This window comes from Mobula hypostoma, chromosome 28 (genome assembly GCF_963921235.1).
Source record: "Mobula hypostoma chromosome 28, sMobHyp1.1, whole genome shotgun sequence".
NCBI lineage: Eukaryota > Metazoa > Chordata > Chondrichthyes > Myliobatiformes > Myliobatidae > Mobula > Mobula hypostoma.
This window is the reverse complement of record NC_086124.1, coordinates 32,602,556-32,620,792: the sequence shown is the minus strand read 5'-3', so window position 1 is coordinate 32,620,792 and position 18,237 is coordinate 32,602,556. Positions and strand designations below refer to the sequence as shown.

Genomic DNA, 18,237 nt, shown 5'->3' with positions numbered 1-18,237 from the left:
TATCGATGCCTGGTGTAACCTCTGACAGCCCTCCACACTATCCACAACACCTCCAACCTTTATGTCATCAACAAATTTACTAACCCATCCCTCCACTTCCTCTACCAGGTCACTTATAAAAATGACAAAGGGCGGGGATCCCAGAACAGATCCCTGAGCCACACCACTGGTCACTGACCTCCATGCAGAATATGACCTGTCTACAAGCACTCTTTGCCTTCTGTGTGCAAGCCAATTCTGGATCCACAAAGCAATGTCCCCTTGTATCCCATACCTCCTTACTTTCTCAATAACCTTTGCACAGGGTACCTTGTCAAATGCCTTGCTGAAATCCATATACACTACATCTACTGCTCTACCTTCACCAACGGGTTTAGGCAATCCTCAAAAAATTCAATCAAGCTCGTAAGGCACGACCTGCCTTTGACAAAGCCATGCTGACTATTCCTAATCATATTATACCTCTCCAAATGTTCATAAATCCTGCCTCTCAGGATCTTTCCCATCAACTTACCAAATTACTCACCGTTCTCTAATCTCCTGGGCTATCTCTACTCCCTTTCTTGAATAAGGGAACAACATCCGCAACCCTCCAATCCTTCAGAACCTCTCCCGTCCCCATTGATGACACAAAGATCATTGCCAGAGACTCAACAATCTCCCTCCTTGCCTCCCACAGTCATCTGGTCCCAGTGACTTATCTAACTTGATGCTTTCCAAAAGCTCCAGCACATCCTCTTTCTTAATGTCTATATACTAAAGCTTTTCTGTCCACTGTAAGTCATCCTTACAATCGCTAAGGTCCTTTTCTGTAGTGAATACAGGAGTAAAGTATTCATTAATTACCTCTGCTATCTCCTCCGGTTCCATACACACTTTTCCACTGTCACACTTGATTGGTCCTATTCTCTCACGTCTTATCTTCTTGCTCTTCACATATTTGTAGAATGCCTTGGGGTTTTCCTTAATCCTGTCCGCCAGGGCCTTTTTGTGGCCCCTTCTGGCTCTCTGAATTAATCTCCTTCCTGCTAGCCTTACAGTCGATGTTTCAGGCCGAGACCCTTCGTCAGGACTCCTGGAGATGCTGCCTGGCCTGCTGCGTTCACCAGCAGCTTTGATGTGTGTTGCTTGAATTTCCAGCATCTGCAGTATTCCTGTTGTTAGCCTTATAATCTCCTAGATCTCTGTCATTACCTAGTTTTCTCGAACTTTTTGGAGGCTTTTCTTTTCCTCTTGACTAGATTTACAACTAACTTTGTACACCACTGTTCCTGTACCCTACCATCCTTTCCCCGTCTCATTGGAACGTACCTATGAAGCACCCCACACAAATATCCCCTGAACATTTGCCACATTTCTTCTGTACATTTCCCTGAGAACATCTGTTTCCATTTTAAGCTTCCAAGTTCCTGCCCGATGGTTTCATACTTCCCCTTATTCCAATTAAAGGTATTGCTAACTTGTCTGCTCCTATCCCTCTCCAATACTATGGTAACAGAGATAGAATTGTGATTACTAACTGCAAAATGCTCTCCCACTGAGAGACCTGACACCTGACCAGGTTCATTTCCCAATACCAGATCAAGGACAGCCTCCCCTCTTGTAGGCTTATTTACATATTGTGTCAATGATGTTTAATGACGTTTGTTATGGGACAAGGTGGTGAACCTTGGAGTTTTTTGAAGGAACAGGAACACTGGAATGGGCAAAGTTGTGTCTGGTGTGGTCTGTCCTCTGATGTACTTAATTTAGTTGATCTGTTAACAGTTGCATTGGTGGTTCAGTGGTAGAATTCTCGCCTGCCACGCGGGAGACCTGGGTTCGATTCCCAGCCAATGCAGTTCAATGTGCAATCTGCATCTCTTTCATGTTTGGTGTTTTGTGCATCTCCTTACAGTGGTCAGTGACCAGGGTTCAATTCCCGCTGCCGTCTTTGTACGTTCTCCCTGTGAAATATATAATACCTTCTCTAAATATATAATACCTACTCTGACTTTATATGTTATACCTTCACACGTTCCTTTCAGGGTGACATGCTAATCTGGCAGTGGAAGTGTTTCAGCTCTTGCGGCCTGTCCCCAGCACATCCCCAGACTGTGTTGCTCGTTGCTGACAACGATGCTTTTCACTGTAAGTTTCGACGTATGTGTGACAAATAAATAAAACTCATATTTAATCTTTAATGTTTAATTTAGAGATACAGCATGGTAACATGGAGAGATTAAGGACAGAACTACACCACTGTCCTACACAGTGGAGATTGTGTCTGATATCATCTGGAGATGACACATTGATCAGTTGAGGAGAGCAGAGTCGAAGTTGGAGAGGAAAGGTGGCTGTCCCTGTCAGAACCACTTCCTGCAGCCGCAGAGTCAACTTCTGCCACCACCACGGAGGAGATACCAGAATCTGACATCGTTTCACAAAACTCACCTGCCGAGCAGAACAGGTGTTAACCCACAAGTAGGAAATCCTCCATAGCAATGAAATCTTTACACCTGAATGGAGAATTGAAAGTTTACAATGCTGTGTGTGTCTGTATATAGCAGTTGTATTGTATACTGGGCCTATAGTTGATGCGTTCGTTCTCTATTGAGTTGGAGTTTATAGCTAAACAGGTAGGAGTGTTGTGTGTTTGCTATTTCATAGAAACATAGAAACATAGAAAATCTACAGTACAATACAGGCCCTTCGGCCCACAATGCTGTGCTGAACATGTACTTACTTCAGATATTACCTGTCGTTACCCATAGCCCTCTATGTTTCTAACCTCCATGTACCTATCCAGGAGCCTCTTAAAAGACCCTATCCTATCTGCCTCCCCCACCACCGTTGCCGGCAGCCCATTCCACACACTCACCACTCTCTGCGTAAAAAACATACCCGGATATCTCCTCTGTACCTGCTTCCAAGCACCTTAAAACTGTGCCCTCTTGTGTAAACCATTTCAGCCCTGGGGAAAAACCTCTGACTATCCACACGATCAATGCCTCTCATCTTATACATCTCTATCAGGTCACCCCTCATCCTCTGTCGCTCCAAGGAGAAAAGGTCGAGTTCACTCAATCTATTCTCATAAGGCATGCTCCCCAATCCAGGCAATCTCCTCTGCACCCTTTCTACAGTTTCCACATCCTTCCTGTAGTGAGGCGACCAGAACTGAGCACAGTACTCCAAGTGGGGTCTGACCAGGGTCCTATATATCTGTAACGTTACCTCTCGGCTTCTAAACTCAATCCCATGATTGATGAAGGCCAATACACTGTATGTCTTTCTAAACTACGTAGCAGCTTTGAGTGTCCTATGGACTTGGAACTCAAGATCCCGCTGATCCTCCACACTGCCAAAAGTCTTAACATTAATACTATATTCTGCCATCATATTTGACCTACCAAAATAATCCACCTCACATTTATCTGCCTTGAACTCCATCTGCAACTTCTCAGCCCAGTTTTGCATCCTGTCAATGTCCCGCTGTAACATCTGACAGCCCTCCACACTATCCACGACACCCCCAACCTTTGTGTCATCAGCAAATTTACCAACCCATCCCTCCACTTCCTCATCCAGGTCATTTATAAAAATCACAAAGAGTAAGGGTCCCAGAACAGGTCCTGGAGGTACACTACCGGTCACCAACTTCCATGCAGAATATGACCCGCCTACAACGACCTTTGCCTTCTGTAGGCAAGCCAATTCTGGATCCTCAAAGCAATGTGTCCTTGGATCCAATGTCTCCTTACTTTTTCAATAAGCCTTGCATGGGGTACCTTATCAAATGCCTTGCTGAAATCCATATACATTACATCTACTGCTCTACCTTCATCAATATGTTTAGTCACATCCATAAAAAATTCACTCAGGCTCGTAAGGCATGACCTGCCTTTGACAAATCCATGCTGACTATTCCTAGTCAAATTATGCCTCTCCAAATGTTCATAAATCCTGCCTCTCAGGAGCTTTTCCATCAACTTTCCAACCGCTGAAGTAAGACTCACTGGTCTATAATTTCCTGGGCTATCTTTACTCACTTTCTTAAATAAGGGAACAACATCTGCAACCCTCCAATCCTCTGGAACCTCTCCCATCCCCATTGATGATGCAAAGATCATTTCCAGAGGCTCAGCAATCTCCTCTCTCACTTCCCACAGTAGTTGGGGTACATCTCATCTGGTCCCAGAGACTTACTCAACTTGATGCTTTCCAGAAACTCCAGCACATCCTCTTTCTTAATGTCTATATGCTCAAGCTTTTTAATCCACTGTATGTCATCCCTACAATCGCCAAGCTCCTTTTCTGTAGTGAATACTGAAGCAAAGTATTCATTAAGAGTCTCTGCTACCTCCTCCAGTTCCAGACACAATTTTCCACTGTCACACTATTCTCTCATGTCTTAACCTCTTGCTCTTCACATACTTGTACAATGCCTTGGGGTTTTCCTTAATCCAGTCTGCCAAGGCCTTCTCATGGCCCCTTCTGGCTCTCATAATTTCATTCTTAAACTCCTTCCTGCTCGCCTTATAATCTTTTAGATTTCTATCATTACCTAGTTTTTTGAACCTTAATTTCAATAATGTTTTAGTAATCTTGTCATATTGTTCGATGAAGCATTCTTGTTCATTTAAGTAATTCGTTACGGATTATATGTAAAATTATGTGAACCATATGTCATCACACTATCATGTGATACAGGTGAACCTCACTTAAAGTAAACACCAAGTTAGACCCACATTTTCACATTCCCCAGTCTTCCTTTGAACTAGTTTAATGTTTTGAAGTTACAAAGCATACCATTTCCCGTTCTGAATATTGGTGTTTACTTTCCAGGCTGTGATACAACGAGCCAGGATTCTCTCCACTGTGCATTTTGTCAAAGTTTTTTGGTGACGTGACAAAGCTGCACAAACTTCTAAGAAAGCAGAGATGCCATTGTGTCTTCTTAGTGCTCGGTCTTACGAACTGGTCCCAGGGCAGATCCTCTGATGTGATAACGCAAAGAAATTTAAAGTTACTGACCCTCCCAACTCTGATCTCTTAATGACGACCCCCAGCTTCCATCTCGTGTAGTCAATCATCAGCTCTTTGCAGTGCTGTCGTTGAGTGAGAGGTTGTGTTGCACCATTCAGCCAGATTTTCAATCTCCCTCCTGAGTGCCGGTTTGTCACTGTGGGAAAAGGAGTCGACGTTTTGCCAAATTAAAATCTGGACTGGCATCTCATTATTCCAGGATGCAGATGCCACTGGTGTGATAGATATTCGCCATCTGTGAAAATTGTGTACGTTATGTGCAGACACTCCTGTACTGAGTGTCACTTGCCAGTTCAGCACTGAGGCAAGTGCTGATATGTGCAGACCACAGCTGTGGTCAGTTCAGTGCTAACCCCACGGGGTAGTGAGCTGAACACTGGCTCGTCCTCCTTCCCCCTCAGCCTTTATCATATTCGTCCCGACACGCCACGGCGGGCTGTCGTTCCACCTGGGGGTGAGGGAGGTCCCCAGTGGACGTCCCTTTACGAGGGGGTTCTTCCCATGAACCTGGGGGGTCTGGGGTGGAGGCTGCTGCATAGAGCGGTGCCCTGCAATACGTTCTTCAGTTTGTACATGGATATCCCACCTGCACGTCACTTCTGCGGGCTGGAGGTGATCCTGTACCAGATGTACATGGAGTGTGTGAGGCTGCAGCCCCTTTTGTGTATCTGTGTGGGCTGCTTCTCACCTTCTGGTTGCATTTTAGCCTCACCATATTTATAAATGGTCATCCAGTAAGGAGGGGGGCACAGAGGGATGAGGATGTCCTTGTCAACTTGCTCCTGGGGCTGGCCAAATCAGCCACCCAAGGGTCTTGGAAACGGGTGGTGGGTGGATCTGCCCGGGTAGATTGCCTAGCAATGTTTAGGGGGTATGTTCGTGCCCGGGTAAATATTGTGAAGGAACACGCGTTATCCATGGCGACCATAGAGGGGTTCTGTGACCATTGGGCTCCACGTGGGGTTATTGCCATCATTGACAGAGATGGAAACATCTGAGTTTACTGTGTATTGTCTATTTGTTATGTAGTAATCATGTTAGTCCCTGCTTGGTATATATATCACAGAATTTGTAATAAAGATATTTTGTAGATAATCATCAAAGTTGCTGGTGAACGCAGCAAGCCAGGCAGCATCTGTAGGAAGAGGTCAGTTAGTCCTGACGAAGGGTCTCGGCCTGAAACGTCGACTGCACCTCTTCCTACAGATGCTGCCTGGCCTGCTGCGTTCACCAGCAACTTTGATGTGTGTTGCTTGAATTTCCAGCATCTGCAGAATTCCTGTTGTTTTTGTAGATAATAAAGCCTTTATCATATTTTGTTTTTTTGTGCATCAGATCCAGAATAACAATTATTCCACTTGTGTACTGGAAATGACCTTAAACTATCTTGAACTTGTAATTGATGTGAAATATATATATTTCTCTTGTGAATCCTACCTCGCTGATGTTTTGCGCCTGCAAGAAATTCTTTCATTGTATTTGTGGATATGACAATAAACTTGACGTTGATAATGGGCTATGAACTGAAAGTGACGACTGAAATTTTTACAGGGAAATGTGTAAAAAGATGCCTCATGGATGAGCGACGATCGAGAGCGACAGGTCTGTGACCCGGAGAGGATCTCGCCACGTGGAGGTTGATCCAGAGTGGGGGATGACTGAACAGACCTAGTGAGTTTTGGAAGTTGTGAACCTGCTGAAAGAGTTGTGTCATCAAAGAGTTAATGACAACATACATCAAAGTTGCTGGTGAACGCAGCAGGCCAAGCAGCATCTATAGGAAGAGGTGCAGTCGACGTTTCAGGCCGAGACCCTTCGTTAATGATGTTTGTTATGGGAGAACGCAGTGAACCTTGGGTCGTTTGATAGAACAGGAACACTGGAATGGGTATAGTTGTTTCTGGTGTGGTCTGTCCTCTGATGTACATAATTTGGTTGATCTGTTAACAGTTGCATTGGTGGTTCAGTGGTAGAATTCTCGCCTGCCACGTGGGAGACCTGGGTTCGATTCCCAGCCAATGCAGTTCAGTGCTCAGGGTGTGGTAGTGTAATGTGCATCTCTTTAGTGTTCAGTGTGCATCTCTTTACTGTGCCAGTGACCTTGGTCCCATTCCTGCTGCTGTCTTTGTATGTTCTCCCTGTGAAATATAATACCTTCTCTTTACAACTATTTCATACTCTGACTTCATATGTTATACCTTCACACGTACCTTTCAGGGTCAGTGAGGGTGACATGCTATTCTGGCAGAGAAAGTGTTTCACCCCTTACGGCCTGTCCCCAGCACATCCCCAGACTGTGTTGCTCGTTGCTGCCAATGATGCTTTTCACTGTATGGTTTGACGTATGTGTGACAAATAAAGCCCATATTTAACACAGATAGTGTTAAATTACTCACAGGTAGTAATCTCCGGATTACTGCCTGTGCCACGTAACAGTGAGTATCAGAATAGAGTGAGCTGTTGGATAAATGCGTGGCTGAGGAATTGGAGCAGGGGGCAGGGATTTAGATTTCTGGATCATTGGGACCTATTTTGGGGCAAGTGTCACCTGTATAAAAAGGACGGGTTGCACTTGAATCTGGTTGGTGGGGGTGGTGTGGAACCAATATCCTGGCAGAGAGGTTTGCTAAGGCTACTGGGGAGAGTTTAAACTAGAATTGTTGGGGGGTGGGAACCGAACTGAAGAGACTGGGGAAGAGGAGGTTGGCTCATAAATAGAGAAGGCTTGTAGACAGTGCAAGAGGGAGGATAGGCAGGTGATAGAGTAGGGACGTGCTCAGACGGAAGGTTTGAGATGCATCTACTTTAATACAAGGAGTGTTGTCAACAAAGCGGATGAGCTTAGAGTGTGGATCAGTACTTGGAGATATAATGTGGTGGCCATTACAGAGACTTGGATGGCTCAGGGACAGGAATGGTTACTTCAAGTGCCGAGTTTCAGATGTTTCAGAAAGGACAGGGAGGGAGGCAAAAGAGGTGGGGGCATGGCACTGTTGATCAGAGATAGTGTCACAGCCGTGGAAAAGGTGGACATCATGGAGGGATTGTCTACGGAGTCTCTGTTGGTGGAGCTTAGGAACAGGAAAGGAACAATAACCCTACTAGGTGTTTTTTATAGGCCGCCCAATAGTAACAGGGATATCGAGGAGCAGATGGGGAAACAGATCCTGGAAAAGTGTAATAAGAACAGAGTCATTGTGATGGGAGATTTTGATTTCCCGAATATCAATTGGCATCTCCCTAGAACAAGAGGTTTAGGTGGGATGGATTTTGTTAGGTGTGTTAAGGAAGGTTTCTTGACACAATATGTGGATACGCCTACCAGAGGAGAGGCTGGACTTGTTTTCGTATTGGGAAATGAACCTGGTCAGATGTCAGGTCTCTCAGTGGGAAAGCATTTTGGAGACAGTGATCATAATTCTATTGCCTTTACAATAGTATTGGAGAGAGATAGGAACAGAAAAGTTAGAAAAACATTTAATTGGAGTAAGGGGAATTACGAGGCTATCAGGCAGGAAATTCAGTGCTTAAATTGGAAACAGATGTTCTCAGGGAAAAGTATGGAAGAAATGTGGCAAATGTTCAGGGGATATTTGTGTGGAGTTCTTCAGAGGTATGTTCCAATGAGACAGGGAAGTTATGGGAGGGTACAGGAACTGTGGTGTACAAAGGCTGTAATAAATCTTGTCAAGAAGAAAAGAAAAGCTTACAAAAGGTTCAGAGAGCTAGGTAATGTTAGAGATCTAGAAGATTATAAAGCTAACAGGAAGGAGCTTAAGAAGGAAATTAGGAGAGCCAGAAGAGGTCATGAGAAGGCCTTGGTGGGCAAGATTAAGGAAAACCCCAAGGCATTCTACGAATATGTGAAGAGCAAGATGATAAGATGTGAAAGAATAGGACCTATCAAGTGTGACAGGGGGAAAGTGTGTATGGAGTGTATGGAACTGGAGGAAATGGCAGAGGTACCTAACGAATACTTTACTTTAGTATTCACTATGGAAAAGGATCTTGGTGATTGTAGGGATGACTTACAGTGGACTGAAAAGCTTGAGCATGTAGATATTAAGAAAGAGAGTGTGCTGGATGTTTTGGAAAGCATCAAGTTGGATAAGTCACCGGGACTGCCGCTGTGTAGACCTTCCTGGCTGCCTAGGGAGTTCACGGCTGTTATTATCACAGCTGTATATTCTACAGCAGGCTGATACTGACCTGGTCCCAAGGAATTGTAGGAGACCATCGGCACCCTGGAGATGTACACCCGGAGGCTGCTTTCATCGTTGCCGGAGACTTCAATCGAACGTCGCTGACTAAAGTCTCTCTGAAGTTTTGTCAACACACCCAGGGGAGCACGGCAGGGTAGCATACTCACACACTGCTACTCTCCCTTCCACAATGCTTACAAAGCTTCCCCCGTCCACCGCTCGGGAAGTCTGATCACTCCCCCATCCTGCTTCTGCCCGTGTACAGGCATAAGCTGAAACGTAGTTAAAACCATCCACTGTTGGTCTGACCATCCAGTCTCCATGCTACAGGGCTGCTTTGATCACATTAGCCAAAATATCTTTCAGGATAAGAATGTCTCCAAGTTCATAGAGGAGTCATGAACTTCATCTGGAAGTGCATTGAGGATATTGTCCCCCAAATATCGGTCAGGGTCTATCCAAACCAGAAATCCTGGATCAACTGTTCCGTGTGAGCAGCATTTACTGCAGGAGACAGAGCCTGTGTTGCCGGTAACCACCAGGAACTCAAGAAATGCAGCTACGGTCTGCGCAAAGTCATCAAGGCAGCAAAACGACAATACAGGGACAAGATCCAGACACAACTCTCCACCAACAACACATACACTTATGGCAAGGTCCGCACACCATCGCAGACTTCAAAGCTAAACACAGTGGTGCTGCCAACATTGCTGCCTCTCTCCCAGAGGAGCGAAATCTTTTTTACGCTCGGTTCAATGTCGCCAACACTGAGCCCCCGAGGAGAGCCGCCAATGCGACCTGCATCCCCGTCGTCTCTGAGGCTGCAGTGTGCAAGTGTTTCCAAGGAGTGGACAGCCGCAGGGCTGCGGGACTGGACGGCGTCCCAGGGCGGGTACTCAGAGAGTGTGTGGCACAACTGCCCGGTGTGTTTGCAGACATTTTTAATCTCTCCCTCTCCCCGAGCAGAGGGCCCTCCTCCTTCAAAACATCCACCATTGTCCCTGTACCTAAAAAGCCCAAGGTAACATTTCTGAACGACTGGCATCCTGTTCCACTCACCTGAATAATAAGCAAATGCTTTGAGAGGCTGGATAAGGACATCATCTTCAGTTTGCTACCACCCGCACTGGACCCCTACAATTCACCTACAGACACAGTGCTTATAGCATGCCCGCTCTCACTCACCCTAACCCGTAAAAGCGGTAAAGTCATTCTACAAAGTAAAGAGATGCACACTGAACACTAAAGAGATGCACATTACACTGAACTGCATTGGCTGGGAATCGAACCCAGGTCTCCCGCATGGCAGGCGAGAATTCTACCACTGAACCACCAATGCAACTGTTAACAAATCAACCAAACTAAGTACGTCAGAGGTCAGACCACACCAGACACAACTTTGTCCATTCCAGTATTCCTGTTGTTTCACTGCCTTGTCCCACAACAAACATCATTAAACATCATTGACACAATATGTACAAGAAGAGAGGGTGTACTTGATCTGGTATTGGGAAATGAACCTGGTCAGGTGTCAGGTCTCTCAGTGGGAGAGCATTTTGCAGATAGTGATCACAATTCTATCTCCTTTACCGTAGCATTGGAGAGGGATAGGAACAGACAAGTTAGGAACGCACTTAATTGTAGTAAGGGGAAATATGAGGCTATTGGGCAGGACCTTGGAAGCATAAATTTGGAATAGATGTTCTTAGGGAAATGTACGGAACAATGTGACAAATGTTCAAAGGATATTTACATGGAGTTCTGCATAGGTACATTCCAATGAGACAGGGAGAGGATGGTAGGTTACAGGAACCATGGTGTACAATGGCTGTTGTAAATCTAGTCAAGAAGAAAAGAAGAACTTACAAAAGGTTCAAAAAACTAGGTAATGATCGTGGTCCATACGATTAATAGGCTAGCAGGAAGGAGTTCAAGAATGAAATTAGGAGAGCCAGTAGGGGCCATGAGAAGGCCTTGGCAAACAGGATTAAGGAAAAACCCAAGGCATTCTACAAGTATGTGAAGACCAAGAGGATAAGACGTGAGAGAATAAGACCAATCGAATGTGACAGTGGAAAAGTGTGTATGGAACTGGAGGAGGTAGCAGAGGTACTTAATGGATACTTTGCTTCAGTATTCACTACGGAAAAGGATATTGGCGATTGTAGGGATGACTTGTAGTGGACTGAAAAGCTTGAGCATGTAGATATTAAGGAAGAGGATGTGCTGGAGCTTTTGGAAAGCATCAAGTTGGATAAGTCAGCGGGACCGGACAAGATGTACCTCAGGCTTCTGTAGGAGGTGAGGGAGGAGATTGCTGAGCCTCTGGCAAAGATCTTTGTATCATCAATGGGGATGGGAGAGGTTCCGGAGGATGGACGTTTGCAGATGTTGTTCCCTTATTCAAGAAAGGGAGTAGAGATAGCCCAGGAAATTATAGGCCAGTAGGTCTTACTTCGGTGGTTGGTAATTTGATGGAAAAGATCCTGAGAGGCAGGATTTATGAACATTTGGAGAGGCATAATAAGATTAGGAATAGTCAGCATGGCTTTGTCAAAGGCAGGTCGTGCCTTACGAGCCTGATTGAATTTTTTGAGGATATGACTAAACACATCGATGAAGGTAGAGCAGTAGATGTAGTGTATATGGATTTCAGCAAGGCATTTGATAAGATACCCCTTGCAAGATTTATTGAGAAAGTGAGGAATTATGGGATGCATGGGGACATTGCTTTGTGAATCCCGAATTGGCTTGCTCACAGAAGGCAAAGAGTGGTTGTAGACAGGTCATGAATGACCTGGATGAGGAAGTGGAGGGAAGGGTTAGTAAATTTGCTGATGACACAGAGGTTGGGGGTGTTGTGGGTAGTGTGTAGGGCTGCCAGATGTTACAGCAAGAAATTGATAGGATGCAAAACTGGGCTGAGAAGTGGCAGATGGATAGGTGGTTCATTTCTACTGTAAAGATGAATGTCCACGGCCTCCTCCACTGTCAAGATGAAGCCACACTCAGGTTGGAGGAACAACATTTTATATTCCATCTGGGTAGCCTCCAACCTGATGGCATGAACATTGACTTCTCTAACTTCTGCTAATGCCCCACCTCCCCCTCGTACCCCATCCGTTATTTATTTATATACACACATTCTTTCTCTCTCTCTCCTTTTTGTCCCTCTGTCCCTCTGACTATACCCCTTGCCCATCCTCTCGGTTTTTCCCCCCACCCCCCTTTCCTTCTCCCTGGGCCTCCTGTTCCATGATCCTCTCATATCCCTTTTGCCAATCACCTGTCCAGCTCTTGGCTCCATCCCTCCCCCTCCTGTCTTCTCCTATCATTTCGGATCTCCCCCTCCCCCTCCCACTTTCAAATCTCTTACTCACTCTTCCTTCAGTTAGTCCTGACGAAGGGTCTCGGCCTGAAACGTCGACTGTACTTCTTCCTAGAGATGCTGCCTGGCCTGCTGCGTTCACCAGCAACTTTGATGTGTGTTTGCAGGTGGTTCATTTTGGTAGGTCAAATATGATGGCAGAATATAGTATTAATGGTAAGGCTCTTGGCAGTGTGAAGGATCAGAGGGATCTTGTGATCAAAATCCACAGGACACTCAAAGCTGCTGTGCAGGTTGACTCTGTGGTTAAAAGGAATACGGTGCATTGGCTTTCATCAACCGTGGGATTGAGTTCAAGAGCCGAGAGGTAATGTTGCAGCTATATAGGACCCTGGTCAGACCCCACTTGGGGTACTGTGCTCAATTCTGGTCACCTCACTGCAGGAAGGATGTGGAAACTATAGAAATGGTGCAGAGGATATTTTCACAGATGTTGCCTGGATTGGGGAGCATGCCTTATGAGAATAGGTTGAGTGAACTCAGCCTTTTCTCCGTGGAGCTGTGGAGGATGAGAGGAGACCTGATAAGATGAGAGGCTTGATTGTGTGGATAGTCAGAGGCTTCTTCCCAGGGCTGAAATGATCAGCATGAGAGGGCACAGTTTTAAGGAGCTTGGAAGTAGGTACAGAGGAGATGTCAGGGGTAAGTTTTTTACGCAGAGCGTGGTGAGCGTGTGGAATGGGCTGCCGGCTACGGTGCTGGTGGAGGATAGGATAGGGTCTTTTTAGAGACTCCTGGATAGGTACATGGAGGTTAGAAACCTAGAGGGCTATGGGTAACCGCAGGTAATATCTAAAGTAAGTACATGTTCAGCACAACATTGTGGGCTGAAGGGCCTGTATAGTGATGTAGATTTTCTATGTTTCTATGAAATTGCAAACACACAACACTCCTCCCTGTTTAGCTGTAAACTCCAACTCAATAGAGAACGAACGCATCAACTATAGACCCAGTATACAATACAACTGCTATATACAGACACCCACAGCATTGTAAACTTTAAATTCTCCATTCAGGTGTAAAGATTTCATTGCTATGGAGGATTTCCTACCTGTGGGTTAACACCTGTTCTGCTCGGCAGGTGAGTTTTGTGAAACGATGTCAGGTTCTGGTAACTCCTCTGTGGTGGTGGCAGAAGTTGACTCTGAGGCTGCAGGAAGTGGTTCTGACAGGGACAGCCACCTTTCCTCTCCAACTTCGACTCTGCTCTCCTCAACTGATCAATGTGTCATCTCCAGATGATATCAGACACAATCTCCACTGTGCAGGACAGTGGTCTAGTTCTGTCCTTAATCTCTCCATGTTACCATGCTGTATCTCAGAATCAAAGGTTAAAGATTAACATCGAAACATAGAAAACCTACAGCACAATACAGGCACTTCGGCCCATAAAGTTGTGACAAACATGTCACCCTCACTAACCATAAAAGGAAAATGTGAAAGTATAACATACAAAGTCAGAGTAAAGAGAAGGTATTATATTTCACAGGGAAAACGTACAAAGACAACAGCCGGACACTTGGTCACTGGTACTGTAAAGAGATGCACATTACACTACCACACCCTAAGCATTGAACTGCATTGGCTGGGAATCGAACCCAGGTCTCCCGCGTGGCAGGCGAGAATTCTACCACTGAACCACCAATGCAACTGTTAACAGATCAACCATCAGAGGACAGACCACACCAGGCACAACTTTGCCCATTCCAGTGTTCCTGTTCATTCAAACAACCCCAAGAAGCAGCAGCTGGATGACTTTCGACTCATAAGGGAGAATGAGGCAGTCATAGATGAGAGCTACAGGGAGGTAGTCACACCTAGGCTGTCGGAAGCAGATCGTTGGGTGACAGTCAGAGGGGGGAAAGCGAAAGTGAGCAGACAAGTCGTGCAGAGCACCCCTGTAGCCATTCCCCTGAATAATAAGTTTACCGTCCTGGATACTGTTGGCGGGGACGACCGACCAGGTGTGAGCCACGGTGGCAGGGCCTCCGGCACTGAGTCTGACCCTGTGGTGCAGAAGGGTGGGACGGAGAAGAGGAGAGCTGTCGTCATTGGAGACTCTATAGTCAGGGGAGCAGACAGGAGATTTTGTGGACGTGAGAAGGACACCCACATGGTTTGTTGCCTCCCGGGTGCCAGGGTCCGGGATGTCTCTGACCGGGTGCACGACATCCTGGTACGAGAGGGAAAGCAACCAGAAGTCATGATACATGTTGGGACCAACAACATAGGCAGGAAGAGGGATGAGGTCTTGAAGTGTGAGTTTTGGGAACTAGGCAGAAGGCTGAAGAACAGGACCTCAAGGGTGGTGTTCTCAGGATTGCTGCCAGTGCTACGTGACAGTGATGGTAAGAATTAGAGGAGATGGCAGTTGAATGCGTGGCTGAGGAGTTGGTGCAGGGAGCAGGGTTTTAGATTTTTGGATCATTGGGATCTCTTCTGGGGAAGGTGGGACCTGTACAGATTGGATGGGTTGCAGCTGAACTCGAGGTGGAGCAATATCCTTGCAGGTAGGTTTGCTAGCATGGTTCAGGAGGGTTTAAACTAATTTGCAAGGGGGATGGGACCCGGAGCGATAGAGCAGTGGAAGAAGTGCATGGAGTAAAGCCAGATCTAACATATAGAGAGGCTTTGAGGAAAGAGAAGCAGAATAAACGGTGTAAAGACAGGAAGGTAGAAGGGCTGAAACTGAGAGCTTGGATACATACATGGAATTATGATGTAGTGGCCATTACAGAGACTTGGCTGGCACCAGGGCAGGAATGGATTCTCAATATTCCTGGATTTCAGTGCTTTAAAAGGGATAGAGAGGGCGGAAAAGGGGAGGAGGGGTGGCATTACTGGTCAGGGATACTATTACAGCTACAGAAAGGGTGGGTCATGTAGCAGGATCCTCTTTTGAGTCAATATGGGTGGAAGTCAGGAACAGGAAGGGAGCAGTTACTCTATTGGGGGTATTCTATAGGCCCCCTGGTAGCAGCAGAGATACAGAGGAGCAGATTGGGAGGCAGACTTTGGAAAGGTGCAAAAATAACAGGGTTGTTATCATGGGTGACTTTAACTTCCCTAATATTGATTGGCACCTGATTAGTTCCAAGGGTTTAGATGGGGCAGAATTTGTTAAGTGTGTCCAAGATGGATTCCTGTCACAGTATGTGGACAGGCCGACCAGGGGGAATGCCATACTAGATCTAGTACTAGGTAATGAACCGGGTCAGGTCACAGATCTGTCATTGGGTGAGCATCTGGGGGACAGTGACCACCGCTCCCTGACCTTTATAATTATCATGGAAAAGGATAGAATCAAAGAGGACAGGAAAATTTTTAATTGGGGAAAGGCAAATTATGAGGCTTTAAGGCTAGAACTTGCGGGTGTGAATTGGGATGATGTTTTTGCAGGGAAATGTACTATGGACATGTGGTCGATGTTTAGAGATCTCTTGCGGGATGTAAGGGATAAATTTGTCCCGGTGAGGAAGATAAAGAATGGTAGGGTGAAGGAACCATGGATGACAAGTGAGGTGGAAAATCTAGTCAGGAGGAGGAAGGCAGCATACATGAGGTTTAGGAAGCAAGGATCAGATGGGTCTATTGAGGAATATAGGGAAGCAAGAAAGGAGCTTAAGAAGGGGCTGAGAAGAGCAAGAAGGGGGCATGGGAAGGCCTTGGCAAGTAGGGTAAAGGAAAACCCCAAGGCATTCTTCAATTATGTGAAGAACAAAAGGATGACAGGAGTGAAGGTAGGACTGATTAGAGATAAAGGTGGGAAGATGTGCCTGGAGGCTGTGGAAGTGAGCGAGATCCTGAATGAATACTTCTCTTTGGTATTCACCAGTGAGAGGGAACTTGATGATGGTGAGGACAATATGAGTGAGACTGATGTTCTGGAGCATGCTGATATTAAGGGAGAGGAGGTGCTGGAGTTGTTAAAATACATTAGGACAGATAAGTCCCTGGGGCCTGACGGAATATTCCCCAGGCTGCTCCACGAGGCGAGAGAAGAGATTGCTGAGCCTCTGGCTAGGATCTTTATGTCCTCGTTGTGCACGGGAATGGTACCGGAGGATTGGAGGGAGGTGAATGTTGTTCCCTTGTTCAAAAAAGGTAGTAGGGATAGTCCGGGTAATTACAGACCAGTGAGCCTTACGTCTGTGGTGGGAAAGCTGTTGGAAAAGATTCTTAGAGATAGGATCTACAGGCATTTAGAGAATCATGGTCTGATCAGGGACAGTCAGCATGGCTTTGTGAAGGGCAGATCATGTCTAACAAGCCTGATAGAGTTCTTTGAGGAGGTGACCAGGCATATAGATGAGGGTAGTGCAGTGGATGTGATCTATATGGATTTTAGTAAGGCATTTGACAAGGTTCCACACGGTAGGCTTATTCAGAAAGTTAGAAGGCATGGTATCCAGGGGAGTTTGGCCAGGTGGATTCAGAATTGGCTTGCCTGCAGAAGGCAGAGGGTGGTGGTGGAGGGAGTACATTCAGATTGGAGGATTGTGACTAGTGGTGTCCCACAAGGATCTGTTCTGGGACCTCTACTTTTCGTGATTTTTATTAACGACCTGGATGTGGGGGTAGAAGGGTGGGTTGGCAAGTTTGCAGATGACACAAAGGTTGGTGGTGTTGTAGATAGTGTAGAGGATTGTCAAAGATTGCAGAGAGACATTGATAGGATGCAGAAGTGGGCTGAGAAGTGGCAGATGGAGTTCAACCCGGAGAAGTGTGAGGTGGTACACTTTGGAAGGACAAACTCCAAGGCAGAGTACAAAGTAAATGGCAGGATACTTGGTAGTGTGGAGGAGCAGAGGGATCTGGGGGTACATGTCCACAGATCCCTGAAAGTTGCCTCACAGGTGGATAGGGTAGTTAAGAAAGCTTATGGGATGTTAGCTTTCATAAGTCGAGGGATAGAGTTTAAGAGTCGCGATGTAATGATGCAGCTCTATAAAACTCTGCTTAGGCCACACTTGGAGTATTGTGTCCAGTTCTGGTCACCTCACTATAGGAAGGATATGGAAGCATTGGAAAGGGTTCAGAGGAGATTTACCAGGATGCTGTCTGGTTTAGAGAGTATGGATTATGATCAGAGATTAAGGGAGCTAGGGCTTTACTCTTTGGAGAGAAGGAGGATGAGAGGAGACATGATAGAGGTGTACAGATATTAAGAGGAATAGATAGAGTGGATAGCTAGCGCCTCTTCCCCAGGGCACCACTGCTCAATACAAGAGGGCATGGCTTTAAGGTAAGGGGTGGGAAGTTCAAAAGGGATATTAGAGGAAGGTTTTTTACTCAGAGAGTGGTTGGTGAGTGGAATGCACTGCCTGAGTCAGTGGTGGAGGCAGATACACTAGTGAAGTTTAAGAGACTACTAGACAGGTATATGGAGGAATCTAAGGTGGGGGCTTATATGGGAGGCAGGGTTTGAGAGTCGGCACAACATTGTGGGCCGAAGAGCCTGTACTGTGCGGTACTATTCTATGTTCTATTCATATAGTCCAGATGGTGTCACAAATGCTGATCTCTCTTTAGCCCTCTCTGTCAGAGAAACACCCCAATATCCTTTTAACAGGTCACTCTTTATAAGGTATTTAGCCTTTCCTACTCTATAAATACAGT

General features: G+C 45.9%; 4 non-coding genes across 4 annotated transcripts; 2 read left to right on the top strand and 2 right to left on the bottom strand.

The window, feature by feature from the left end:
* Positions 1–1,769: 1,769 nt before the first annotated feature.
* trnag-gcc (transfer RNA glycine (anticodon GCC)) lies at positions 1,770–1,840 on the top strand. Its single transcript has one exon. It is a non-coding gene; the product is annotated as a tRNA-Gly (tRNA).
* Positions 1,841–6,980: 5,140 nt separating this feature from the next.
* trnag-gcc (transfer RNA glycine (anticodon GCC)) lies at positions 6,981–7,051 on the top strand. The gene has a single exon. It is a non-coding gene; the product is annotated as a tRNA-Gly (tRNA).
* A 3,447-nt stretch (positions 7,052–10,498) lies between these two features.
* trnag-gcc (transfer RNA glycine (anticodon GCC)) lies at positions 10,499–10,569 on the bottom strand. The gene has a single exon. It is a non-coding gene; the product is annotated as a tRNA-Gly (tRNA).
* Positions 10,570–14,195: 3,626 nt separating this feature from the next.
* On the bottom strand, positions 14,196–14,266 carry trnag-gcc (transfer RNA glycine (anticodon GCC)). The gene has a single exon. It is a non-coding gene; the product is annotated as a tRNA-Gly (tRNA).
* Between the last annotated feature and the right edge of the window lie 3,971 nt (positions 14,267–18,237).